Here is a 27,700-nt window from a genome sequence, read left to right as displayed (position 1 = left end):
TATTGAGTGACTTTTTCTCCACAATGGGATTAAGCAAGTTACCACTGCTTGCTTTTGGTTGAAGGAACACATGATAGAAACAATAATTCCAGGAAAAATTCAAACTTTTTTCTTAGAGAGGGCACCTCAGAGATCACAGTGAATACCAGTAGCATAGATCCAGTAACCTAAGATTGTCTGAAAATCCAGGTTGCACATTGTATTTAAGGACTGTAGGCTTGAAAATATCTTTCTGTGAGTTTGTCCTCTGTTGGTTCCATGCTCAAGAAAACATCCATATTGGTTATCGCTGGGGAAACATAATTAAAAAACAAAACCTTCTTGCACCCAGAAAACCTCTCCACAAAAGTGATAGAGACAGAAAACAATTTCATTATTGAATAAGCATGAGACCTGTGGTACCCATGACAGGCAATCCACCCTTAAGAGACTGCAAAGACAGAAAAGAATCTTACCCCCACCCCCTTATATAGCCAAGCATATACAACCCATTACACCACACATAGTCCATCCCAAATTTACCTGGTAACTGGGGTGACCATCTTATTGGCTTTATCCAGAGGAAAAACAAACTTCTCATATCTTTGTAACAGGAAGTAGTTTTGCAAATTAGAGCCAGGCAACCACCTAAATTAAGCTCTTACCTTCTTACTGAAACTGAGAGATAGGGGAGCTATAACTCTTGAAATTTGAATTTCCAAAAGTTGCACTAAAAAATGATGGTTCTTGAGGAAACATTTCTGAGACTGGCAAGAGGCTTGTTTAGCCACTATACAGATTTACATACATTTGAAAAGCACAGGGAAAGAAAGTCCGAAAGAAAAAGGAGAAGGGGAGAAGTCTCTTCCCTTATTTTCAGAAGGGAGAATTAAGCCTCTTATTTTTAATTTGTATTTTCCCTTTCACAATATATGTGGATGTGTTTAAGCCTGGGTCTCCTTGAGGCACTGAAAATTTTTAGAGGCAACCAAAATTCAAAGCCATCGTTTAAGCATCTGGAGTAGCTTCATTGACTATCATGTGATGATAAGTTTGGGAGATGTCAAGTTTTGAGGGGGTAGTGTTATAATATAGTGATCCAGTGGTGGTGATGGTGAGGCTTTGGATTCTGACTCTGCTATGTGCCCTGGAGAGAGTTATATAACCTCTGTTTTCCATCCCCCAAATAAGGATGATAGCATTTACTACTACAGTCTATAGATTAATTGAGATAATGCACATAAAAGTCTTAGCACAAAACCTACATTCAATAGGAGCTCAATGATTGATTGATTGTTGATGTTCTGTTGTTCTGCTGAGCTCTATTTCCCCACAGTAGTAAAAATATGATTAACTTAAGGACTTTGTTTCTTTTTTAAAAAATTTTATTTTATTTTTTATACAGCAGGTTCTTATTAGTTATCTGTTTTATACATATTAGTGTATATATGTCAATCCCAATCTCCCAGTTCAAACCACCACCACCACCTCCCCTACCCCCACTTTCCCCCTTTGGTGTCCATACGTTTGTCCTCTACATCTGTGTCTCTATTTCTGCCTTGCAAACCGTTCCATCTGTACCGTTTTTCTAGATTCCAAATATATGCGTTAATATACGATATTTGTTTTTCTCATTCTGACTTACTTCACTCTGTATGACAGTCTCTAGGTCCATCCAGTTCTCTACAAATGACCCAATTTTGTTCCTTTTTATGGCTGAGTAATATTTCATTGTATATATGTACAATATCTTCTTTATCCATTTGTCTGTCGATGGGCATTTAGGTTGCTTCCATGACCTGGCTATTGTAAATAGTGCTGAAATGAACCTTGGGGTGCATGTGTCTTTTTGAATTATGGTTTTCTCCAGGTATATGCCCAGTAGTGGGATTGCTGGGTCATGTGGTAATTTTATTTTTAATTTTCTAAGGAACCTTCATACTGTTCTCCATAGTGGCTGTATCAATTTACATTCCCATCAGCAGGGCAAGAGGGTACCCTTTTCTCCACACCCTTTCCAGCATTTGTAGATTTTCTGATGATGTCCAATCTAACTGGTATGAGGTGATACCTTATTGTACTTTTGATTTGCATTTCTCTAATAATTAGTGATGTTGAGCAGCTTTTCATGTGCTTCTTGGCCATTTGTATGTCTTCTTTGGAGAAATGTCTATTTAGGTCTTCTGCCCATTTTTTGATTGGTTTTTTAAAAAATATTGAGCTTCATGAGCTGTTTATATGTTTTGGAGATTAATCCTTTGTCTGTTGCTTCATTTGCAAATATTTTCTCCCATTCTGAGGGTTGTCTTTTCATCGTGTTTATAGTTTCCTTTGCTGTGCAAAAGCTTTGAAGTTTCATTACGTCTCTTTTTTTTTTTTTTGCGGTATGCGGGCCTCTCACTGCTGTGGCCTCTCCCACCGCGGAGCACAGGCTCCGGACGCAGAGGCCCAGCGGCCATGGCTCATGGGCCCAACCGCTCCGTGGCATGTGGGATCCTCCCGGACCAGGGCACGAACCTGCGTCCCCTGCATCGGCAGGCGGACTCTCAACCACTGTGCCACCAGGGAAGCCCCTCATTTTTGTTTTTATTTCCATTACTCTAGGAGGTGGATCAAAAAAGATCTTGCTGTGATTTATGTCTAAGAGTGTTCTTCGTATGTTTTCCTCTAAGAGTTTTATAGAGTCCAGTCTTAGATTTAGGTCTTTAATCCATTTTGAGTTTATTTTTGTGTATGGTGTTAGGGAGTGTTCTAATTTCATTCTTTTTCATGTAGCTGTCCAGTTTTCCCAACTGCTTATTGAAGAGACTGTCTTTTCTTCACTGTATATCCTTGCCTCCTTCATCATAGACTAGTTGACCATAGGTGTGTGGCTTTATCTCTAGGCTTTCTATTCTGTTCCATTGATCTCTATTTCTGTTTTTGTGCTGGTACCATATTGTCTTGATTACTGTAGCTTTGTAGTATAGTCTAAGTCAGGGAGTCTGATTTCTTCAGATCTGTTTTTCTTTTCTCTCAAGATTGCTTTAGCTATTCGGGGTCTTTTGTGTTTCCATACAAATTTTAATATTTTTTGCTCTACTTCTATAAAAATGCCATTGGTAATTTGATAGGGATTGCATTGAATCTGTAGATTGCTTTGGGTAGTATAGTCATTTTCACAATACTGATTCTTCCAATCCAAGAACATAGTATATCTCTCCATCTGTTTGTGTCATCTTTGATTTCTTTCATCAGTGTCTTATAGTTTTCTGAGTACAGGTCTTTTACCTCATTAGGTAGGTTTATTCCTAGGTATTTTTTTCTTTTTGTTGCAGTGGTAAATGGGAGTGTTTCCTTAATTTCTCTTTCATATTTTTCATCATTAGTGTATAGGAATGCAAGAGATTTCTGTGCATTAATTTTGTATCCTGCTACTTTACCAACTTCATTGATTAGCTCTAGTAGCTTTCTGATGGCACCTTTAGGATTCTCTATGTATAGTATCATGTCATCTGAAAAGAGTGACAGTTTTACTTCTTTTCCAGTTTGTATTCCTTTTATTTCTTCTTCTTCTCTGACTGCTGTGGCTAGGACTTCCAAAACTATGTTGAATAATAGTGGTGAGAGTGGACATCCTTGTCTTTTTCCTGATCTTAGAGGAAATGGTTTCAGTTTTTCACCATTGAGAATGATGTTTGCTGTGGGTTTGTCGTATATGGCCTTTATTATGTTGAGGTAGTTTCTCTCTATGCCCACTTTCTGGAGAGTTTTTACCATAAATGGGTGTTGAATTTTGTCAAAAGCTTTTTCTGCATCTATCGAGATGATCATATGGTTTTTCTTCTTCAATTTTTTAATATGGTGTATCACATTGATTGATTGGCATATATTGAAGAATCCTTGCATCCCTGCGATAAATCCCACTTAAGCATGGTGTATGATCCTTTTAATGTGTTGTTGGATTCTGTTTGCTAGTATTTTGTTGAGGATTTTCCCATCTATATTCATCAGTAATGAATGTAGGTCCTTTTTTTGTATATCCTTTTCTTCTCTTGTGTTTCCCACTTGAGAATTTCCCTTAGCATTTGTTGTAGAGCTGGTTTGGTGGTGCTGAATTCTCGTAGCTTTTGCTTGTCTGTATAGCTTTTGATTTCTCCACCGAATCTGACTGAGATCCTTGCTGTGTAGAGTAATCTTGGTTGTAGGTTCTTCCCTTTCATCAGTTTAAATATATCATGCCACTCCCTTCTGGCTTGTCGGGTTTCTGCTGAGAAATCAGCTGTTAAGCTAACGGGAGTTCCCTTGTATGTTATTTGTTATTTTTCCCTTGTTGCTTTTAATAATTTTTGTTTGTCTTTAATTTATCTCAGTTTGATTACTATGTGTCTCAGCATGTTTCTCCTTGGGTTTATCCTGCCTGGTACTCTCTGTGCTTCCTGGACTTGGGTGCCTATTTCCTTTCCCATGTTAGGGAAATTTTTGACTATAATCTCTTCAAATATTTTCTCTGGTCATTTCTCTCTCTTCTCCTTCTGGGACCCCTATAATGTGAACATTGGTGCATTTAATGTTGTCCCAGAGGTCTCTTAGGCTGTGTTCATTTCTTTTCATTCTTTTTCTTTATTCTTTTCTGTGGCAGTGAATTCCACCATTTTGTGTTCCAGGTCACTTATCCATTTTTCTGCTTCAGTTATTCTGCTGTTGATTCCTTCTAGTGTATTTTTCATTTCAGTTATTATATTGTTCATCTCTGTTTCTTTGTTCTTTAATTCTTCTAGGTGTTTTTGTCTTTAGTTCTTCTAGGTCTTTTTTAAACATTTCTTGCATCTTCTCGATCTTAGCCTCCATTCTTTTTCTGAGGTCCTGGATCATCTTCAGTATCATTATTCTGAATTCTTTTTCTAGAAGGTTGCTTGTCTCCACTTCATTTAGTTTTTTTTTCTGGGGTTTTATCTTTATCTTTTATATTCCTTCATCTGGTACATAGCCCTCTGCCTTTTCATTTTGTCTATCTTTCTGTGAATGTGGTTTTCGTTCCACAGGCTGCAGGATTGTAGTTCTTCTTGCTTCTGCTGTCTGCCTCTGGTGGATGACGGTATCTAAGAGTCTTGTGCAAGCTTCCTGATGGGAGAGACTGGTGGTTTGTAGAGTGGGGTGTTGCTCTGGTGGGCAGAGCTCTGTAAAACTTTAATCCTCTTGTCTGCTGATAGGTGGGACTGAGTTCCCTCCCTGTCAGTTGTTTGGCCTGAGGTGACCCAGCACTGGAGCCCACAGGCTCTTTGGTGGGGCTAATGGCTGCCTCTGGGAGGGCTCACGCCAAGGAGTACTCCCCCGAACTTCTGCTGCCAGTGTCCTTGTCCCTGTGGTGAGCCACAGCCATCCCCCCCGCCCCTGCCTCTGCAGGAGACCCTCCAACACTAGCAGATAGGTCTGGTTCTGTCTCCTATGGGGTCACTGCCCCTTTGCCCTGGGTCCTGATGTGCATACTACTTTGTGTGTGCCCTGACAGAAACAGTGGAGGCCACACACAGAGGGAGTCTCTGTTTCCCCCAGTCCTGTCAAAGTTCTGCAATCAAATCCCGCTAGCCTTCAAAGTCTGATTCTCTGGGAATTCCTCTTCCTGTTGCCAGCCTCCCAGATTGGGAAGCCTGACATGTGGCTCAGAACCTTCACTGCTGTGGGTCGACTTCTGTGGTATAATTGTTCTACAGTTTGTGAGTCACCCACCCAGTGGTTATGGGATTTAATTTTATTATAATTGTGCCCCTCCTTACGTCTCCTTGCAGCTTCTCCTTTGTCTTTGGACGTGGGGTATATTTTTTGGTGAGTTCCGGTGTCTTCCTGTCGATGATTGTTCAGCAGTTAGTTGTGATTCTGGTGCTCTCTCAAGAGGGTGTGAGCGTCCGTCTTTCTACTCCGCCATCTTGAACCAATCTCCAAGGACTTTGTTTATAAAACAAATATAGGCACACAAATGCCTCAGTTTAATTTAGGCTTTCTTGTGATACTAGTTACTTTGGCCCACTGAATTTATTAGTTTGGTTTGGGTACAGCTTATTTGATTACGCACTCAAAATGCAAATTTTCCTTTTGCTTGTTCCTTTTTGCTTTTGAGAAAGTGGACTCAAGCAATGGCTGTCTAGTGTAGGGGAATGCCTTGGGAAATACCTTGACAAATTTGAATTGTTCTGATGGCTTGAATGCCTTGACTGCTGTGCTGATTCCTAATGAAATAGACCAGTTCCTCTTCATGAGTTTTTTGCTTTGCTCCTGTTTACTTTCCTAGACTCTCCTTCAAGCTTCCCTTTATGATTCTTCTTTCTACCATTAAGTTCCTTCCCATCCTTTCCCCATGGTAATTCATGGTAAAGGATTTCCTTTCATCCTCAACATATTTGATGAATACTTCCTCCATCTTCCTGACCTAATAAAACATGAATAGACCCTGAGGACCTCACTCATCTGCAGGGGTCTCCACACTTTAGTTTCACTCTCTTACTGGTTTTTGAGGATATCCATCATTTATATTTATTTATTTATCTATTATATGTATTTTTTTCTTTACTAATATTTATGCACATCATAAAACATACACAAAGGAGTTTTTAAAAAATGAAGCAAATATTTCTTTAAAATGTTTTGTCACTGGTCATGGTTGTTTTCAGAAGTGAATAAGTATCTGCATGTCAAAAAGTGAAAAAATTATTTTGGCTGACTTCTTGTCAGATATATGGTCATTGTTTTTTCCTCTTAATATAAGCAATTGTGTCCTTGTATTGAACAGGAGAAGAGTCAGCTCTGCTATTTTGAAATGCTCACTAGAATTATCTTCAATTCAAGATGTTTTCTAGGAATATTTTAAGCCATCCATCCATTTTGGGTTAGTTTAATTTAAACTATACAATATAATTTTAAAATTTATTTAACTGGATTTATGTACCAGGTAACGAGTTGGCACTGTCAACTTCTCCAAGTTCTGGAACTCCCAATCATCCCTCAAAATACCTCTTTCACCCCCATAGGGATCAAGTGGTGGTGTCAGTGGAACCTGCATATTAACATGGGCAAAGCTTGATTTACTTCTTATTCAATTTAGATAAGTATAAATATAAGTCCTAATATTTTCTTCCCACATCCTCAGAGGGGAATGGCCAGAGGACCATTGCTTTAATTTAATAGTTTAAGAAAAATGTATTGAATGCTTTTTTTGTATCATAGGGTCAAGTTTGAAATGTACAAAAATGAACAAGAAATGAATTTTACAGCCTAAAGCAGAAGGCAGACACACTTAAAGAGATGTATCAATGTAGTGTAGTAGGTACCAACATATTAATGGAGGGTAAAGTGTAAGCTGTGGGTTTTGGAAAGGCTTCCTGGAAAAGATGAAGTCTGAACTGAATTTTGCAGAAGGAATAATGGTTAGTTCAGTGAAGAGAGGTGGGAAAGACTTTTCGTGTAACCAAAATGTGACAGCATGAAACAGCATGTGGTATTCAGTGGACTTTAAGTAACCTGATAGTCCTAAAGTATGAACGAAGAGAAGTGGAGTAGTCAGAAAGGAAGCCAGGGATGTAGATAGGAGCCATGGCCACATATGCCAAAGAGCCTGGACCCTATTCAGCTGGCACTGGGAAGCCAATAAAGCTTCGTAGTGGGGAGTTGGGTTTTTTTCTTTAGGTAAGTCCCTCTAGCTACAATATGGAGTGAGCATGGGTATAAGAACATACCACAAAGTCACTATAAACAAATTAATATGTATTGGATGGGAATCAGAACAGAAAACTCAGAAGTAGACTGAAGTACATGTAAGAATTTAATATATGACAAGAAGGATAATTCAATTCAGTAAGAAAAGAATAGATTAGTTCATGAAGAAAATAAAAAGTAGACCACCATCTTATTTTTTAAAAATTTACTTAACTTTGTACACACTTATATAGACATACAAACTAAATTTAAAAATAAATTATAGAAAAACCAAATACTTAAATGTTAAAGAAAAGCAATAAAAATCTTACAAAAATGGTAGGAGATTACATGTACAATCTAGGCGTTGGAAAGTGTTTCCTAACCAATGCTGAGAAGAGACATGTTTGATTATATGAAAATTAACATAATGCATATGCAAAAATACCATAGACAAAGTCAATAAACAGTTCTGGAAAAAATGTTACAAAAGCAGATAATGTAATAACTGTTAACATCTATAATATGTTGGTTGGGTTCTTTGAGAAGCATGATGAGTTAGAGGTACAAAAGGTTTATTGGAAAGTAACACAATAGAGGAAAAAGGGAGGGGCAGGATTGGGCAGGAGGAGCCTAGGTACAGACCTGACAAAGTCTCAACCAGCCCAAGGGGCAGCTCTGGAGCAGTGATTGCCTGTTGGAGGAGTCCTGCCACGGTGGAAATGGCCAGGACCCATTGGCTGGAGATTGCCCAGAGAAGCGAAGAGCTTGTCCTCAGCCATCAACGCCTCACTCATTCATTGGCAAGGTGCTTCTTCAAGAAGAATAAGACCATGGGTCAAAAGTTGACGTGGACCCTAAGTTACTGGACAGCTGAAGGCTGCCAGTGAACCACACGCCTTGCAGCTGCAGAGTGAGCCCTTTATTGAAGCAGAATCTGAGTGTGGCATCTCTGTGTTTGACATCTAACTCTCACAAACTGAGAAGAAAAAGGCATTTAATCCAAAGGAAAATTAGGCGAAGCACATGTATAGTTTACTGAAGATTAAGTCTAAATGGCCAAGAAACATTTGAAATGTGCTTAGTAATCTGGAAAGTGCAAATTACAATAATGGAATATAATTTTATACCTATAAGAGGCAGAAATTAATGAGAACTACAACACTCATTGGGATGGAATATAAAGTGTTGTTACTCTTTGGAAAATCTATCTGGCATTATCTAATAAAATAAAAAATACATATACCCTTAGACCCAAAATTCTACTCCTGGGAATCTATCTGATGGAAATGAAATGACTGATTCATAAAGATGTGTGTACAAAAATGATTATTACAACATTGTTTGTAGTGGTAAAAAATTAGACATAAATTGAATACCCCAAATAGAGAAATGCCTGGATGAACTATGATATATCCATACCATGGACTATTATGCATTAATTTAAAAGAATGAATTAGTAGATATTGCGGATGAGGTGGTGGGATCCTTACCAGGTATTGTTGAATGAGAAAAGGAAGTTTCGAAATAGTATGTATAAAAATGTCTCCCCCTGTTTTTTTTGTAAATCAAACAATGACAAAAGCACACTCTATTTATATGTGTATATCTACATATATGAATGTAAACCAAAACTGAAAAGATGCATACTAGGTTGTTAATTTGAGTTATTTTGCAAGGAGGGAGAGGGTTGAGTGGTTTGAGGAGTAGAGAAATGTGCAACACAGGTAAAAGAAGATTAAAAAATTATATGAAAAAAATGCATATGATCATATTTATGCTGTTATTTCTAAATCTCTTAAGAAAGGCAAAACCAGGCTTATACAGCTTGCAGGGAAGAAATAAATGAGAAAAATATGTCACAGAAATGGAAATGATCATACAAAATTTTATTGAATATACAAAAATTTTTTAGTTTTTACTGGTTTAATAGATGCCAAGATTGTTTATTCGCTGCGCAAATCAAACAGTATCTGACCATATGAACCAATAGCATGGTTGTGGAAAGAACAGGGCTTTCGGTAAATTTATGTGTCTGTATCAGGAGAGTTTAGAGACTACTATAGTAACAAATGACCTCCAAATCTGAGGGACTTACCACAAAGGTTGCTGTCTTGCTCATGTTTCATGTTCATTGCAGATTTACTTCAGCTCTGCATCGTGCCATTTTCAAGATCCAGCCTATGTCTGGTGAACAATTAATACTGTGGCAAAGGAAAATGAGATAATGGTAAGTATATACTGGCTCTTAAATCTTCTGTACACAAGGAGTTCTTCCACTCATCTTTCATTGGCCTAAGCAAGCCACATGCCTGTGCCTGCTGTCAATGGGATGAGGATGTATTAACTCTTGCATAGAGAAGCATCAGTGAACATCTCCCAGAGTAGGATGATCTGCTTTACAACAAAGAGTATTAATGAAGTATTTTTATGTGATCATAATAATGAATGTTGTTAATGATTGGTGAGTGAGCAGAATTAATGATGAGAAATAAGAGAAAATATTTTTTATAATTCATTAAGTGCTTGTTTCTCATCCTCTGGGTGTACAGGTAAGAGACACCCCTTTTGATTTTAATTTAGTTTCAGTCACAGATCACAGACTATTCTTGACATTTTCAGAACACAAACTAAAACCATTTTAATCTGTATTTTGCATAGGAAAAATTCAGGTAGATGGAAGGGTAAGATTCTATTGTATCCACATATTTTATTTCTCTGAAGTTTAGAATTAATAGCAGTAGGTTGATGAGAAATGTAACGTTTATCAAAAATCAGAAAAATATTCCTTCCTTTAGAAGTGATAGTCTGGGAACTTCCCTGATGGTGCAGTGGTTAAGAATCCGCCTGCCTATAAAGGGGACATGGGTTTGAGCCCTGGTCCGGGAAGATCCCACATGCCGCAGAGCAACTAAGCCCATGCACCACAACTACTGAGCCTGCACTGTAGAGCCAACGAGCCACAACTGCTGAGCCCACATGCTGCAACTACTGAAGCCCATGCACCTAGAGCCCGTGCTCTGCAAGAAGAGAAAACACCGCAGTGAGAAGCCCGTGCACTACAACAAAGAGTAGCCCCTGCTCACTGCAAGTAGAGAAAGCCCGCATGTAGCAACGAAGACCCAACACAGCCAAAAATAAATAAATAAAATTAAAAAAAAAGAGAGAAATGATAGCCTGAAAATAATAGTGTTTGGTACTTTTTGCTTAGAGTTTAAGTATTTGCTCCTAAAGAATCTTCCAAATAAATTCTATCTGCAGTTATCAGTTTAGTTATTGAAAACTCAGTTTGGCTAGCAGAAACTTTAAAGAAAGCTCTGTAACCTCTCATTAAACTAATTATAGTATTGTACTATGTTTGTTGTTTGTTATCTCACTTCACAGTTTCAATTAAATTTTAGTCCTGTGCTTTTGCTCAATATTTCAGATGATTCTTGCAAGATGTTTTTTCCCCTAATCTTTATTTTGTTTGGCTGTGTTGGGTCTTCGTTGCTGTGCGCGGGCTTCCTTTAGTTGCGGTGAGTAGCGTCTACTCTTTGTTGTGGTGCGCGGGCTTCTCATTGCAGTGGCTCCTCTTGTTGCGGAGCATGGGCTGTAGGTGCGCGGGCTTCAGCAGTTGTGGCACGCGGGCTCAGTAGTTGTGGCTCCTGGGCTCTAGAGTGCAGGCTCAGTAGTCGTGGCGCACGGGCTTAGTTGCTCTGCAGCATGTGGGATCTTCCTGGACCAGGGCTCGAACCCGTGTCCCCTGCATTGGCAGGCGGATTCTTAACCACTGCACCACCAGGGAAGTCCCTCCCCTAACCTTTGAAAACAATTGTGACATTATGTGAACAGTTTCACTAGGACATTTTATAAAGAGCAGAGAATGGCAAAATTCCCAAGTGCAGTTCAACAGCTGTTGCTCCTCCACTGTGGGTTAAGGGTAGAGGCACTGTGTCCATGGTGACCTATTTGAGTCAGTGAGGGTGGGAACTGTGAGATTCTCACAGAGGTTAATGACAGAGCAAATGCTAGCAATCCAGTTTTCACTAGACATTTGGCTTCTTAAGGGAAATTTATGTTTTTAAAGAAAGGATCCACTCTCTAATTTCCTCATTTTAATAAAGCAGATAAACTTGTACTAAACCAGAGTTATACACCTGAAAACTTATTTGGAGCCAAGAAGTGCTTATGAAAGAGACCATACTTTACTCTTGTCTTACATTTTAATTTAGAACATGCATTATGATTTTGTGCTTATTTAAATATCTCACTCTGCTTCTTCCAAAAGATTTGAGGTAGGCTACAGCAAAGGCATAATAAGGCTAACAAAATAGGTATAAGAGTAATGCATCATGATCAGGACTTCCCTGGTTGTGCAGTGGTTAAGAATCTGCCTGCCAGCAGTGGTTAAGAATCCACCTGCCAATGCAGGGGACATGGGTTCGAGCCCTGGTCCGGGACGATCCCACATGCCGCGGAGCAACTAAGCCAGTGCGCCACAACTACTGAGCCTGCACTCTAGAGCCCATGAGCCACAACTACTTAGCCCATGAGCCACAACTACTGAAGCCCACTCACCTAGAGCCCGTGCTCTGCAACAAGAGAAGCCACCGCAATGAGAAGTCTCCACACCGCAACGAAGAGTAGCCCCTGCTCGCCGCAACCAGAGAAAAGCCCCTGCGCAGCAACGAAGACCCAATGCAGCCAAAAATAAAGTAAATAAAATAAATAAAAAAAAGAATTTGCCTGCCAATGTAGGGGACACGGGTTCGAGCCCTGGTCCGGGAAGATCCCACATGCTGCGGAGCAACTAAGCCCATGTGCCACGACTACTGAGCCTGCGTTCTAGAGCCTGCGAGCCACAACTACTGAGCCCGCGTGCGCAACTGCTGAAGCCCGTGCGCCTAGAGCCTGTGCTCTGCAACAAGAGGAGCCACTGTGATGAGAAGCCTGTGTACCACAACGAAGAGTAACCCCCTCGCCACAACCAGAGAAAAGCCCGCGAGCAGCAACGAAGACCCAATGCAGCCGAAAATAAAATTAAATAAATAAATAAATAAATAAATCCGCCTGCCAATGCAGGGGACATGGGTTCGAGCTCTGGTCCGGGAAGATCCCACATGCTGCGGAGCAACTAAGCCCACGCGCCACAACTCCTGAGCCCACGCGCCGCAACTACTGAAGCCTGTGCGCCTAGAACCCGTGCTCCTCAATAAGAGAAGCCACTGCAATGAGAAGCGTGCGCACCGCAACAAAGAGTAGCCCTGCTCGCCACAACTAGAGAAACCCCGCACACAGCAACAAAGACCCAACACAGCCAGAAGTTAAAAAAATAAATAAATTAAAAAAAAGTAATACATCATGATGAAAGGAAAGGAGTGCATTAGAGAAAGAAATATGACTCTATATTTTCTTCTAGTGGGTCCTGTGATACTGACAAGCATTAATGAACTTCATGTCTTGGCAAAATTGGAGGAAGAATCCCCATCACATGCGGATGAATTAGATTTGGGGTTTGTACCTGGGGTGGGGGAAGAGGAGGAGGAGGAACCTGCCCCATATTCACTCCTGTATCACAAGTGTCAGGCATTGGGTGTATGTTTGATTTGAAGAGGTTTATATTATAAAACCATACCTGGAAACAGCTCAAGTTGTTAAATAAAACAAATAAAGAAGAGAAGCAAGTTTTCATAGGGGTATCATTAGTGCCATTCTAGTGGTACTTTTCATAAATGCCTTTGTGGCTTCTGCATCTGTAGGGAACATAACCACGACCTGAGCTCCAACTCCAGGATCTGTGTCAAAGTAAATTAACACATAGAAAATAATTCAACACTGACTCTATTTTTAAAAGACCTTTGCCCTGAACATACAGACTGTTCCCAGACGACTGGCCTGGGGCTCCTGATAGCATATTTTAGCCTCAGGGTCTATGTGGGGTGATTCCTGAGGGGCAGTGGTAATGGACAAACACCTGGCATTCTGTTCTCATGCAGGTAGTACAGGTTTGCAGCAGCCATCAGACATTGAAGAACATTGTCTGTAATTAGAGATTTCTTAAATATTTATTGTCTTTCAGTACTTGGAAGATTTATTAAACTGATTAACCTAGATCTATCCTAAACAATTAGTAGCTTCTCATTTTTTTTTTTTTTTTGGCTGTGCTGCGTGGCTTGTGGGATCTCAGTTCCCTAACCAGGGATTGAATCTGGGCCACAGCAGTGAAAGCCCGGAATCCTAAACAGTAAGCCACCAGGGAATTCCCTGTAACTTCTCATTTTTGTAGGACTGTTATCAAGAAGTGGAGTGTCCTACTTAGAAATGAAAGTAGTTGATTTTTATGTTTTAGTTACTGAAATAGAAGGGATGAAGGAATACCTGTTGAGAAAAGGTAATCTTGAATTTTAAGAGGTTGTATTAAGTTTTGCTTATCTTTCATTGACTTAGCATATATTTGCTCTACTATAATACTTATACTATAAATTACCCTGCAAATTGCTTTTTCTTGAACTAGCAAATCAAAATGACTACAATGTGTATTGGGGAGCTCGGTGACTGAATATAAAGATATATGTGGCTCATTTGAAAATACTGTACTCATATTAAATGCATCTTTGAACTGGCTCTTAATATCAAAATATTCTTTCTTACGTATATGTGGATCACAGGATAAATGTGTTTCTTCACACACTGATAAATCAATCAGCCTTATACTCCGTCATGATGAAACAGAGGTAATGCTGGTGTTAAGAGAAGAGGTAGTTGTGCCTAATGTGAGTGGTCCCAGATTTGAAGGAGTGGTTCTTCAGAATAACTGAACTCTCCAGGACCATCCCGGGGCCTTGTACCCTATGAGAGCCTTGTGTAGTACAAAGAGCCACAAGCTTCAAAGTCATCATCTGGGACTCAAATCCTGGTTTTGTCACTTGAGCAAGTGAATTGACCCTTTTGATCCTATGTTTCCTTATCTGTAAAGAATTCTTCATAGAGGATTATCTGGTACATAGAAAGCAGTGATAAGTTCTCTTCCCAACTGTGATTTCCTGGTAATGTATGGAAAGTCTTACTATTCTCACTGGATTTTTCTTAGGCCCAGGGTTCTGAAGTGACTAACCTGAGCTGGAAGGACTACATTGACATACCAAGCCTTCAGTTCTGGGCTAGGTATTTTCAGGTTTGCTGCAGCTGGCTAGGTTCCCATCAGTTGTTTTTCAGTCCAATTCTAGATTTCATGTTACTCCAATTTATAAGCATCCTTCTAATTTTGCAACTACTTGCTTTGGGTCTGCTCTGAGTTTTGCCCTAGGATGGAATTCCAGGATCCTTGACGATAAGAAGTCCTCAGTGACAGAGCCCTTTTTCTTTATCAGAAGTGGTTGTTTTATTCAGCTAGAGGACTGCAAAGGTAAAGATTCTGTCCACAAATATTTATTGAGCACCTACTCTGCCAGGCATGGTTTTGGGAGCTGGAGGTACAGCACTGAACAAAATAGACAAGTTTTTTATGCACATGGAGATTACATTCTCCATTTCAGTGGGGCAGAGACAGGAGGTCAGCGTGAAAGACTATATAAGTAAACAATTCCATGGATAGGACAGTTTATTTACAGTGAAAAAATCCTATGAGAAAACAAAACAGAATAATATGAGTGACATGGTATGTGTGTGAGGTTGAAGGGGCAACTTGGGACTTGTGGTCAGAGGAGACCTCTCTGAGGTGGTGACATTTGAATTGACAATTTATGATTCTTACTCACATCCCTTCTCTCCCTCTCCCTCCCATTCCCCCAACTTCCAATTTGCCCATGAAGTGGTTGTCACATTACTTGGTGAATGATTGGGAGACAGGAGTTGTGGGTCATAGTAACTTGGAAAGGGTTTTTTTTTTAAATGGCGGGTAGGAGTGTTTATATGGCTGCTGATCTGACCGAGTCTGGCTACACCTTGCTCTCAGTCTTGGGAGTGGGGCCACAGAGTAGAATCTGTGTATGGGTAGGAGCAGGTTCAATGGAGGGTTCTTTATTTTTAAACTGGAAACATGAATATCAAGAGAAGCCTTCTGAGCTTATGCTAGAGGACAACAGTATGAAAGACTTGATAGATGAGGGTCCAACTATATTCTCAAGGCAGAATGAATTAGACAACAGTCTGAACAGATGCTCAGAGCAAAGATGCGTGTGTGTGTGTGTTTGTGTGTGTGTGTGTGTGTGTGTTTGCCTTCACATGAGGGTGAGAGAGAAGGCTGCTAAGGGAGAAAAGAGATAAGAGAAGATTTCAATTGGCCATCATCTAGTTGAAACACACAAAAAATTTTATACACTGCATGCTATACTTTCTGGTTTATTTTTTTTGAAGACCACTGACTGTAAATGTTAGTAAGGTGACACTAATTTTTCTTTTTTTTTTTTTGCGGTACGCGGGCCTCTCACTGTTGTGGCCTGTCCCGTTGCGGAGCACAGGCTCTGGACACGCAGGCTCAGTGGCCATGGCTCACAGGCCTAGCCGCTCCGCGGCATGTGGGATCTTCCCGGACCGGGGCACGAACCCGTGTTCCCTGCATTGGCAGGCGGACTCTCAACCACTGCGCTACCAGGGAAGCCCCTGGTGACACTAATTTTAATATCAAAAAATAATATCAGGATGGTATACACAAACCATTTACATGGGAAATCCCTGTAAATGACATTAATATCATAGAACAAGATGATGAGTGAGATAACCACAGTTTTACATTTCTCAGAGGACAACCCAAGAATGGAATTTTTATGAGGGTAACACAGAAAAATAAAGCTCTGAAAGCAACTGTAGAAGACAGAAATAAAACATAGTAATACCTGAATACCAAAGAAAAAAGTGGTAGGTTAAAATAGGTTATATTTGTGAGTATAGCAAGTAAAAATATTTCTGAAGATGAAGGACATGTATGGCTGTTTTAAGTCTGGGTGACCTTCTACTTCCTCTTGTCTGTGGGTTATAAGGGCAGATCAGTTGAAAGGAAACTGAGTTTCCTCTCCTGTCTTTTACATATGAGAAAGAAAGAAAAAAGCATTTGCTATTATGGATGCAGTTCTCAGAATCTCACTAGAGGGTGGTGTTGGTTCTAAAACCAGAGATTGCTAATCTGGTACATTCATTACCAGGCTGCATTTATATTTAAAGAAAAGGTAAAATCAAGCCTTCTCAGTCTTCCCTAAAAGTTGGTAAATGTCAAGTCTGAAAACTCCCAAGGGCCTCATCCAGTTCTGGCTGCTTGCAGCCCCAGAGGAGCCAGATAAAGTAGTGAAGAGATTACCGGAGGAGTTAAGTGGCAGATTCTAATTTCACCTCTTGCACTAACTAGTAGACAAGAAACTAAAGCTCTGTGGGCCTTCATCTCATCTGTAAAATAAAAGGGTTGCGCTAGATGATCCCTAAATCCCCTTGCATCTCTAAAATTCTGACATTCTAACAAATTCTGGGTCTAAAAGGCTGAAGAATTTCTCATGTTCTTAGTCAAAGGAACAAGTAACATCTCAAATTATAAATAATTAAAATATAATTTAATGTTATAAATAAGGTTTAACAGAGATTCTAATATTAAAAAGGCTTTAAATTAAAATGTCAAATCTTCTGTCCTACTAGGAAACCTCAGAGCCATCCTTTTTTCACCTATCTGAACATTCTGTGGTTAATTTCACTGCCTTAATGCATCATTCAAGGATATCGCTCCTCTTGCTAACTTGCTGGAAATGAGCAAAATATGTTTATGTAGGATTATCTAGAGAAAGGAGGTTGAACCATTCATTACCAAATAGGGATGTTTTAGGATAGAGATTAAATCCCCTACCTCACCTTGTGCTTAGCCAACATGCATCATATCTACGCTTTGTGAGGAGCCACTCTCCAGAGGATTTAGTTGGTTTGGCTTCCTATTACTCTCACCTCTTTTTATCTGATTCCATTTCCTTGTCATATTTATTCACATTGCAGAGTGAACTGAAGATGTTTCCACGGAAACTGAAGCAAATTATCCAACAACAGGGTCCCAGTAAACCCTAATTTATCTCTGCATGGACTTAACTTCTAAAGGTGAGAGCCTGCAATTAACCCCTGATGGTGCGAAGCTGCACTCCGCGTCACGCCAAAGGCTTTGACCTTAATACTCAACACCCCATTTCCTCCAAATTGCTTTGCTTTGCAAACGAAGGTTTCCTTTCCCCCGCCTCTGTCCCATCCCCGGATTTTGTTGCAACTTCAGGTTCGTTTCGGACATCTAAACTTCCCAAAATACACACGGAGCGCCTCCGGGTGCGCACACGCGCGCTCTCACACCCCACTCGAGTACACAAGCCCGTCTGGGTCGGCTCCCGGTTAGAGAACACATTCCATTCTTCGCGCTTGGGCACACCCCTCCCTAGTGGGGATTGGTCGGGCCGACCCCCCCCTCGGCGAGGCGAGACTCCTAAGAGGCCCAGACGCCTGCCAATCCCCACGGGCTGTCAAAACAAGTCCTTCCCTCCCTGTCACAACAGAGCAGAGTGGAGGTCGTCGCCGCCGCCGCCGCCGCCGCCGCCGCCGCCGCCGCCGCCGCCGCCGCCGCTGCCGCAGCCGCCGCACTTCCTGGGGCCACTGCGCCGCCGTCCGCGGGCAGGTGGTTGGTGCGCCGGGCAGCGGTCGCCGGGCTCCAGCCCCTTTCAGGCCGCGCGCGTCCCGGCCTCAGAGGCAGCCCGGCCAGGCGCCCGATGCCTTTTGTCTGGCGCAGAGCGGGCGTTTGCATCACGTTTCGGACACCTCCCTCTCCTTTTCGCCTCTCCTTCTCCGTGCCGCTCACATCTCACTCCCGCCGCGGTCCCCCCAAGGACTGCCGGCCTCCTGGATCAAAGCCCGCGGACGTCTCTACTCGAGCGATGTCTCCTCTCCAGAAAGTTGCCGCCACCGCCGCAGCCACCGGGCGGTGAAACAAAGTCTGGCGCGGTCGCCTCCCGGTGCATGAGCGCACCCGTGCCCAGCGGCTGGACTCCGCTGCCGGGCGTGCCGCCTCCCCCCGGGGAGCCCGAAACGCGCTCGGCTATGGCCGAGGGCGCAGCCAGCAGGGAGGGTCCAGCGCCGACAGACGCGGCCGGGAGCGAAGACGAACCCCGAGTGGGCCCGGACGCCGCCTCCGGGGATGGCGTGGCGGCGGCCCCTGGGGGCCAGTGGAGGGACCGTCGCAGCGGGGTCGCGCTGCCCAGCGCTGCCGGGGCCCCGGCGGACAGCGAGGCCGGCCTCCTGGAGGCTGCGCGGGCGACCCCCCGGCGCAGCAGCATCATCAAGGTAAGCGAGGCCGCGCGACCCCGGGAGCGTGGGTGTGGATGGTGAACCGTGGATGGGTCACGGGCCGGGGCAGGATGTATGGTGTCCGGAGGCCACGCAGGCTTAGCATTGTTTTCTCCCATCCCCTTCATTACCGAACCTTCCTTCCTTGTCCGGAGGTTCCCAGACTCAGTTCTTGGCTGTGAGAAGCAGAAGTGACCTTTTTTTTCTTGACAGAGGAGGAAAAGTTCCGCTCTGCGTCTTTGCGTTTTCATGGATGCTTTTCCTCGTCTTCTCTGAAAGTTTCGCTAAGCCGTTGATATGCGGAGGAAGGGAGGACTCAATATAAATGCAGACCCGCGGGATGGTTGTGCACTGCTCTCCAACGAGAAGTTAGCTTTTGCCGCACAGTAAAGGAAATGCACAGTTTACCCTCAAGTGAAGCAAAACAAAACAAAACAAAAAACCCCAAACCCTCGAGACTCAAACTGTCCTGAGATCTCACGAAGCGTGAGCTTTCCCCGTAGGCAGGCAGAGTTTTCAGTGGCCCCTGCAGCAAAGTAAAGAGCGATGTTGGAGCCCAGAGTTTCCGCGCTGCAGAGAGCGCAACCGAAAAGCAGCCAATCCACCAAGCAGCACCCCGGGGCCTTGTGGTTACCACCACATGCAGGGAAAACGCTTCTCGACCCCTCAACTACCAGTCAGGGTTTCTCTCCATCCATCTTCCTTCCACTTGGGGCTTGTTTCCTGTTTGAGATTTCATCTTGGTTGCATGACATCGGGTTAAGGTCCCCTGGAAGTCAGAACCCTTCCACAGGCTTTGGAAAAGGGCCTTTTAGCGTAAATGCACGTGGGTAATCTTTGGTACGCGATGTTAAAACCGATCTTGGTAGAACAGTCAGTATGAAACTACTTCCATGTAAAAGTAAGCCAAAGATGATAATGAAGGATGGACTTGGAACTACTTACTATTCAATGTACTTGTGTTAATACATTAAAAACCCTTGCTCAGGTTTAAGCTGTGTATACACCACATAATACGTGTCTCTTTCTCAAGCTCTAAACTGGAGCTCCTAGTGCCGGTGTGGGTAGACTGCTCCCCTAGTCCAGCCAGCCAGCTCCAAGTATAGTCTAGGCTTTTCCCCAGTACTGACACATGGAAGTTTAAAGCCACACAGGGAGATTTCTATATTAAAAGAAGAGTGGGTGGTAGTTACAAATGACTTGTAGTAGTTTCTGTTATTTTGTGACTTTTAGATTATGTGAAAAGAAGTGTTCTATTCTGGGTGTGAATTTGGATAAAAAGGAAATGATCACTTTTTTTCCTTTTAACTCACAGGTCAGAAAGCATATTGTTTTGAATCTTAAAAAAGACATCACAATTAGATAGCACACATTTTGGAATCTAAGATATAGACACTACACGTGTTGTGTGAAAACAAGAGCCTCAAGATAGTTTAAAATATACCATCATAAAAAGCAGTGGGCTTTTTTGTTGTGTTGTAAAAAATGAAAGTAACAGAGCGTAAAGGAATATACAAATTCTTGCAGCTAAGTTTGCAGTTTTTAAATTTTAGTTATGTGCTGGTTGATACTCTCAGAAGAGTCCTTGCTGAGTAACGATGCCTCTGTTGTTTTGAAGTTTCTTTTTGTGACAAAAAAGGAGGGAGACAACAGAGTAGCAGCTTGATTCTTTCCCTATTTAATAGTAAAATAAATATTTAATAAATGACCTTTAAAATTAAAGATACCAGAAAATGAAGTGAATTATTATTATTATCTTAAGCTAACTCTTATTGAAAAAGTAATATATGCATATGATAGAAACAAATGTTGCAAAGGAGTTTGAAGGGAAAACTCCCAGCCACTCCACATTCCCACTTACATGGTCCACCCCCATAGCTGTTAACACTTTCTTGTGTATCCTTCCAGTAATATTCCATGTATATATAAGCATATGTATCTGTACTTATCTGTGGTGAACTACTGATGCTGCTGACTTATGTAATAAAGTTTCGCTAGAGTTTACAGGCCTCATATCTTCAGATTTGCTCCAAACATTTTGATGTCTAGAGGGTTGTCTAAGGTCATTGTGGTGGGTCTGTTAATCTTCAAGGATAACCTGGTAGGTCATTGGTGGGTAGCGGTCCTTGGGGTCTATTCCCAGAGCCCTTCATTATCTTACAGTGGGGAAAGAGGCAGTTGGTGGACTCTGTGCCACTCCCTCTCTGAGATCAAGGACCTTTCTGTTGACATCTTGAATCTGCTGCCCCATGGTTTGTTCATTTTAGCATAGTAAAAATGAGAATTTCTAAAAAAGGTCTAGATCATATAAGAAATAAGTAGCACATGTTCTGTATTGAGAAAAGATTGCATTCTTCATAGTTTTGCCAAGAGTTCTTTTTATTTGGCACTGAAACATACACAAAAAAGAAAGGCTCTAGTACATTTTATATTAATCAAACTATTAAATGCTGTTCCAAACAGCCTTAGTACAGGGATAATTGATATTCATGATCATAACTCTGAGCCACTGAAAGATTGTGGATCATCAAATATCAAATTATTTTCAGCTCAATTTAGGTATTGTTTCTAGTCTAATTGTTTGACTGCTAATTCTCTATAAACATGGATATTAGATAAATCAGAATAGTGCATTCCTCTATCATGCCAGAAAACAGACTGTCTTGTATATTAATAAAAGGAATGTTTTCAGTAAATTTGCCCTCCCTAATTTGCGAAAATATGTGTTTAGTTGAGAAAACAATTTCATTCTGAGCTGATGAAAACAATAGCATTTATCTTTACACATCTTTGGAAAGTCTTCTTTCTACTATAATTATGTTTCTTCCCTTATATGCCCAGTCCTAAGTTTTAAAAAATTTAATGTGAGAGTTAAACTAGGTTCTCTTTAACCTGTCCATTTTTTCCCTGTGTTTTTCTGTGTGAGCTTTTGGGCAGCATTGACGTTGATAAATGTTGCATGTTTTTTGGTAAGTGCATTGTTATACACCACAGTATTGCAGTAGACTCCATCTTAATTGCTTCTTCATGACTTGTGGTTTAAAATTGCTTCTTCATGACAAGTTAGTTACATGCAAAGTTGATAATATCTAAAAATTATGTACTGTTGTAGGTTCAAATATATTTCTACTTAAGGAATTAGACCATTTAACTATCTGGTACTTGATATCAAATTTATACATTTAAAATATTTAACATTTTAGATTATAGTTTATACCTCTATAATAGAAATTTTTGGAAACAGAAAGCAGTGTAGCTTATTCCTTATGCCAGATGGCAGGAATTGAGATATAAAAGAGCAGTTGTGGGACTCCCCTGGCCGTCCAGTGGTTAAGACGTTGCACTTCCAATGCAGGGGGCGCGGGTATGATCCCTGGCTGGGGAACTGAGATCCCACATACTGTGCGACCAAAGAAAATAAAAAGCAATTGATTTGTCTCCCACTATATGTAATGTATTGAAGAGTTCTACTTTTTTCCTTTTGATTCTACTTCAGTATGAATTCTTGAGAAGAAATTATCACTTGGATCCCATGGACATAGGTGTGTGGGATGAAGATAGGAGCTGGAAATGAGGTGCTGAGACGTGCACTGAAGCAGCTAGAGTAGTGACTTCCATGTTGTTCATGTCTCTTATTTTATATTATGGCCAGTCTCATTCTGTCATGTTCATTGTGGGGCTGGTGTAGTGAGTTTCTGAGCTGCAGCCTCAAAAATGCACCTTGGGTACCTGTTGACCCATGTAAAAATTATGGCTCTCCTCAAACGGGCAAGGGAAATTTTATTCACTTTTACGAAATGCTGCCTACTATGAGTCAAGTACTAAACTAGGAGCTTTCATACATTGTAATCAATCCTCATAGCAAACTCTCTAACGTAGAGAAGGGAGGCGTGGACAGCTACTGATACAATGTGGAGTCAGGATTCATAACCATGTCTGCTTAACATGCTGATTCTCAGATGCAGAAAGCCCATAATCCATGAATACTTTTTTAGGTTAGAAACAACATGAACATCTAAGAACGTGGCATATTCTTCGGCTCCCAGGCTTGTGGGTAAACTATCTTGTCTCAGCTCCACCTCTCCAATTCAGAACACCTGGAAATGGATGACTCTAGAAAGGGATTGCTGTTGCTTTTGTCTTTGGTCATTTTGTTAGGCCTGTACTGTATTTTAAAAGGTAGAGCAGCTTGGCAGATGTTCTACTTGCTGTCAGTATATGAAAGGTACACCTGTTCTTTTACACCCGGCCCACTTCTCCCCTGCGCATGCACACAATTGAGTTTGTGAAGGACTGTATTCTCTTTTAGACTGATATATGGGGCATAGGAATATGTATTATTCTAGAGGAGTGATGCAATAGGGGGTATTGTGTGGGAGCTGTGAAAACATTCTGAAAACATTTTTTATAGAGACAGTTATGAAGGGAATTAAGTGTGATTGAAAAATAACTCAAAAATTTTAGACACATTATAAGTTAAATAGGCTTCTGTGGATTGGCGTGGGAATCAATCAGAATTTATAGACCCTTTTTCCTGTAGAAATATGTGTTAAAAATTCCAAATAATCGACTTATGGGTGAACTTTGGATAAACAACCTGATTGTACAGCGGGGCTGGCCAACCTTACTGCGTGAAGTTAGTGTGCCTTGGTTGTTTCAGTCGTGGGTGCTCCTCCTGAGGAATGATTCATAAATAACATTGAATTTCTTGCGTGGATTTGTTTTATTATCCTAGTAACTTCAGTCAGAGTGTTTACTTTTCCTGAAATTGCCATAGAAACATGGTCACATTTCACCTTAGAAGTGGTTGCTTCTCATTGTGGTGTTTTTCTGATGTGATTTCTTATAGCATCTCTCAAGAGAATTCAGAATAAAATTTTGATAGAGAGCCTTGTCATGTTTTGATGAGAGATTTTAGAAGTACCTGTTGATTAGTGCTTGCTACTACTATCAGAATTTACAAGAATTTTTTTCCTTCTTGGAAAATATATTAAGGTTTAAAAGGTAGACATTAATTGCATAGCCACTGAGAGGTCAAACATACATTGCAATTAAGACTGAAGAGTTGTTTTCCCAGCCTTTCCCCTTTTACAGTAGAGAAAAAAGGTAATTAAATTTTGTACAGTAAAATGTCAATTGAACATTTATTACCAAATAACACCTCAGGCACCACAGGGTATTATGAGAAGACATCAGGGACAGCCGACTTTACCTTTGGTGCTACTGAACAAACAATCCATGAATGCTTCTAGGTAATGCCGGAGCAACTGGTCAGGCAGCATGCTGGGGAGTAATTCAAAGAAAGAATTACAGCAGGTTTCCCTGCTCCCCCAGTGACTGCTCAGCTTTAATAACTGTGAGCATTAAACATAATTCCATTTTCAGTAGCAATGTCTAAACTGAGACCTGTATAAGATTGTACATTAAAAAAATTATCCAGCTGAAGATGACTAAACAGAAGTAAGAGGCAAGAGTAAAGTTCCTTTCTGAGTTTCCAATGGGGTCTCAATGCTAGTAAATGAACCATTGTTTATTAGATGGGGAGAGAGAATAATTTGATTACACTTCCAATCTAAACCTAAGGTAATAAATCAGTAAACCTATTACAGTGGAACCTGTGAGTTCTACAAAATCTCATATTTTGATGTTTTCTAATAATGTAAAAAAGGTTTATTTGTAGTATTATCAAATCTTATTTATCTTCGCATCCCCAGTTCATCTCTGTATCCCAGTTCCTATAAAGGTTATGATAGACAGAATTTATTATAATTAATGAGTATACTAAATTGATAAAAACAATTAGAACTGAATAGTCAAGTTCTATAATGACAACATTCTGTTTTGTTTTAATTCTTGGCCAATGTGTTGTGTATTTCAGCTAACATTAGATGGCAACAAAATTATAGTGTGACAAAGTATTGGAATAGTCCTTTGGATTTAAAATTGGATTTGATTTCTAGTTTAATTTGTAACATTTTATGTGGATGTGTTGAAGAGAGATATAATCTAGTTTATTTTCAACAGTACCATTTTAATTTACCTCACTAATAATTAAACTAGCATTATTTTGAGATAAGTAGGATTGTACATTGTGAGTAGAAAAGAATCATATTTATATTATCATTATCACTCCAGGAAGAAGAAAGGCAAGTTAATTTTGAAAACAATATAATCCATCCAAAACAAAACAACATAACAGCTAAACTATTTTAGTAAGTGTGCTTAGTTCCCAAAGATTTCTTAATTTGTATTTGTGAATTTATGATACCTGTTACTGGCAAGGATATTGTGTTTTTCCTTAACCACACAACTTTGTATTCAAAAGTTTAAAATCTTTGAAAGATAATATCTGCTTTCTTTTTTTTTTAACATCTTTATTGGGGTATAATTGCTTTACAATGGTGTGTTAGTTTCTGCTTTATAAAAAAGTGAATCAGTTATACATATACATATGTTCCCATATCTCTTCCCTCTTGCGTCTCCCTCCCTCCCACCCTCCCTAATATCTGCTTTCTTAACTCTTTCACACTGACTTGTTCAAAAGCCTGTTAACAGGTGCTAAATCTATACTAGACTAAGCTCAGGCAGTATGTATAAGTAGGCACACTTGTATCATTGTATAGTACTATGTAATGGTTAGAAATGATAGATTATACTCAGAACCCCTTCCCTGTGAGATGTTGAGGAAGATAAAAGCACAAGGAAGTAAAAAAGAGACAAAAGCCAAACAAACAAAAAAACCCCTTTACTGTTAGCTGGGACCAAGATTACAAGGCAGAACTCTAGAAAGCTGGACCTGATCATGTTGTAGGTACTTTTCTCTGAGGCTCAAGTGATTTCAAACCAAAGCAGGCCAAGTAGCCTGTGTTCTTAAAGCCCATATCTTTCATATCAGATCTGACAGCTGATGATGAGGGTGGGCTGCTCAGGAGCTCACCCCATCGGGCTAGAGAATAAGGAGTCAGCAGGAGGAGAATGTGTTTCCCCTCCAAACCTCCCTTGGCTCAGGCTGGGTTAGGGTCTGGCTCAGGAAAAGGGCAACTGTGTGGGAAGCGTGAGTGTAAACTGCCTTGCTCTGCTCCCCTTCAGGTCAGCACATTGTTGGGTGAGGGGAGAAAGAGGATACCACGCCATGTACACTTTGACCTTTATCTCCTTTGAAAACTTCACCTCCACAAAACAGATTCTATCAATGTCCTTGAACTTGCAGTCTTGTAACCATTTATCACGACTAATTTTTGGAGGCGGTAGTAGGGGCAGAAGTGGGAGATGAAGGTTGGCAGAGTCTGTGCTCCCCCTGGAGACTGACATGCAAGATGCAAAGACATCTTCAGCACTTAGTGAACTCCCCTTTTAAAATACTTTGGAATTATTGATTCCATGCTATAATTATTATATATTTAGATATGTTATTAATAATTAAATGCTTTATTTTGATGTTTAATCTAATAGATAAAACACCTAGTACATCTTGCAGAGATTTTCCTGTTGAGAAATTTTCTTATAGCAAATGCTTATATAAGTTGTATGATGAGTCTGGCATTGTTCAGTTAATGTGTATTAATTCATTCAATCCTCACAATAACCATATGAGTTTAGTATTTTTAATTGTTATTTCCCTTTTACAGTTGGCGAGATATGACTTGCCTAAGGTCACACAGCTAGTAAATGCAGAGCCAGGAAATGGACCAGCTCCAGCTCCAGAGGTTGCTTTTAATCTTTATGCTGTACATCCTCTTAAATAATATTGATTTAAACCTTAGCTAGTATGCATGAAATAGCAGACATTATATAGCTACCTTAAAAACTAAGTTTAGCTGACAAATCGAAAAGAAACTATTCTGAAAACAACTTCGGGAAACTCTGATAAGGATTCTTTGATTATGTTTTTTTAGCTTCTTAACCTTTCATGTAAAATACCCATGACTTTACAATAATATCGTACACTACTTTCCCTTGAGACGACTGGAAGTCCTCTTAGTACATTTTTACTCTTTTATCAGAATTAGCATCTTTACCATGTAGCAAGAATTTATGATCCAACTTTGCTGTAAATTACACAGGCTAAGGATGGACTATTACTTAATCAATGCAAACTGATATGATTTATTTTATAGTTTGATAGTTTTGTCTTCCAGCATCAATAAATCAGTAAGGAGTATCTGAGTCTCTAATCCAAGGAAGTTGGAATTTTGATAAGTTGTAGTGGATATGATGCTTTACTATTAATATTTCTTCCCAATTACATTTGAGGTAGGTGAGTTCATCACACATATGAGGAATATCTGAGGAATTCCATTAAACTGAAAGTCTGTTTAATCATTTACTTCCTTTTTTGGGGGGTGGAAATTCCAAAAAAAAATGGGAAATTTAAATATGTGAGTATGTCATGAAATTACCGTGCTTGTGGCTACTCTATTGTGTTGATGGTAGTGAGTCCATTCTGCTATGCAGAGATACAGTACCATGGCCAAATCATACCCAGAGGTTTGTCCCCATCACTTGGAGACTGGCCAGGTGTTAAAGGCACAGTCAACTCTCGTGTTGAAACACTCCTCATATGTCAGGTTTAATTACCTATGTGCCGTTATATTAAATTATTGAAAGGACATAGGACTTTGGCTTTTTCTTTCTCTTCTCTCTCTTTTTTTCTATTGCAGCATTTGCACAATAAGGTGTTTAGTCACATTCTCTTAAAGTGGAATTTTTTCTTTTGGAAAAAACAATAAAGCTTTCCCCAAACATCTGAAATTTACAAGAAATATTTTTCCTAATA

At 40.3% G+C, this 27,700-nt stretch overlaps 1 protein-coding gene across 1 annotated transcript in view; it reads left to right on the top strand.

The window, feature by feature from the left end:
• PLCL1 (phospholipase C like 1 (inactive)) overlaps nt 1-27,700 on the top strand; it is a 385,144-nt gene that overhangs the window by 13,557 nt on the left and 343,887 nt on the right. The window contains exons 2-3 of the mRNA XM_082659029.1: nt 9,788-9,877; nt 17,599-17,697. The gene's annotated coding sequence lies outside the window, so the exon portion shown is untranslated. The remainder of the gene's footprint in view (nt 1-9,787; nt 9,878-17,598; nt 17,698-27,700) is intronic.

Source organism: Grampus griseus, assembly GCF_964374135.1.
Source record: "Grampus griseus genome assembly, chromosome: 7".
NCBI classification, from domain to species: Eukaryota; Metazoa; Chordata; class Mammalia; order Artiodactyla; family Delphinidae; genus Grampus; species Grampus griseus.
This window is presented reverse-complemented; position numbering and strand designations above follow the sequence as displayed.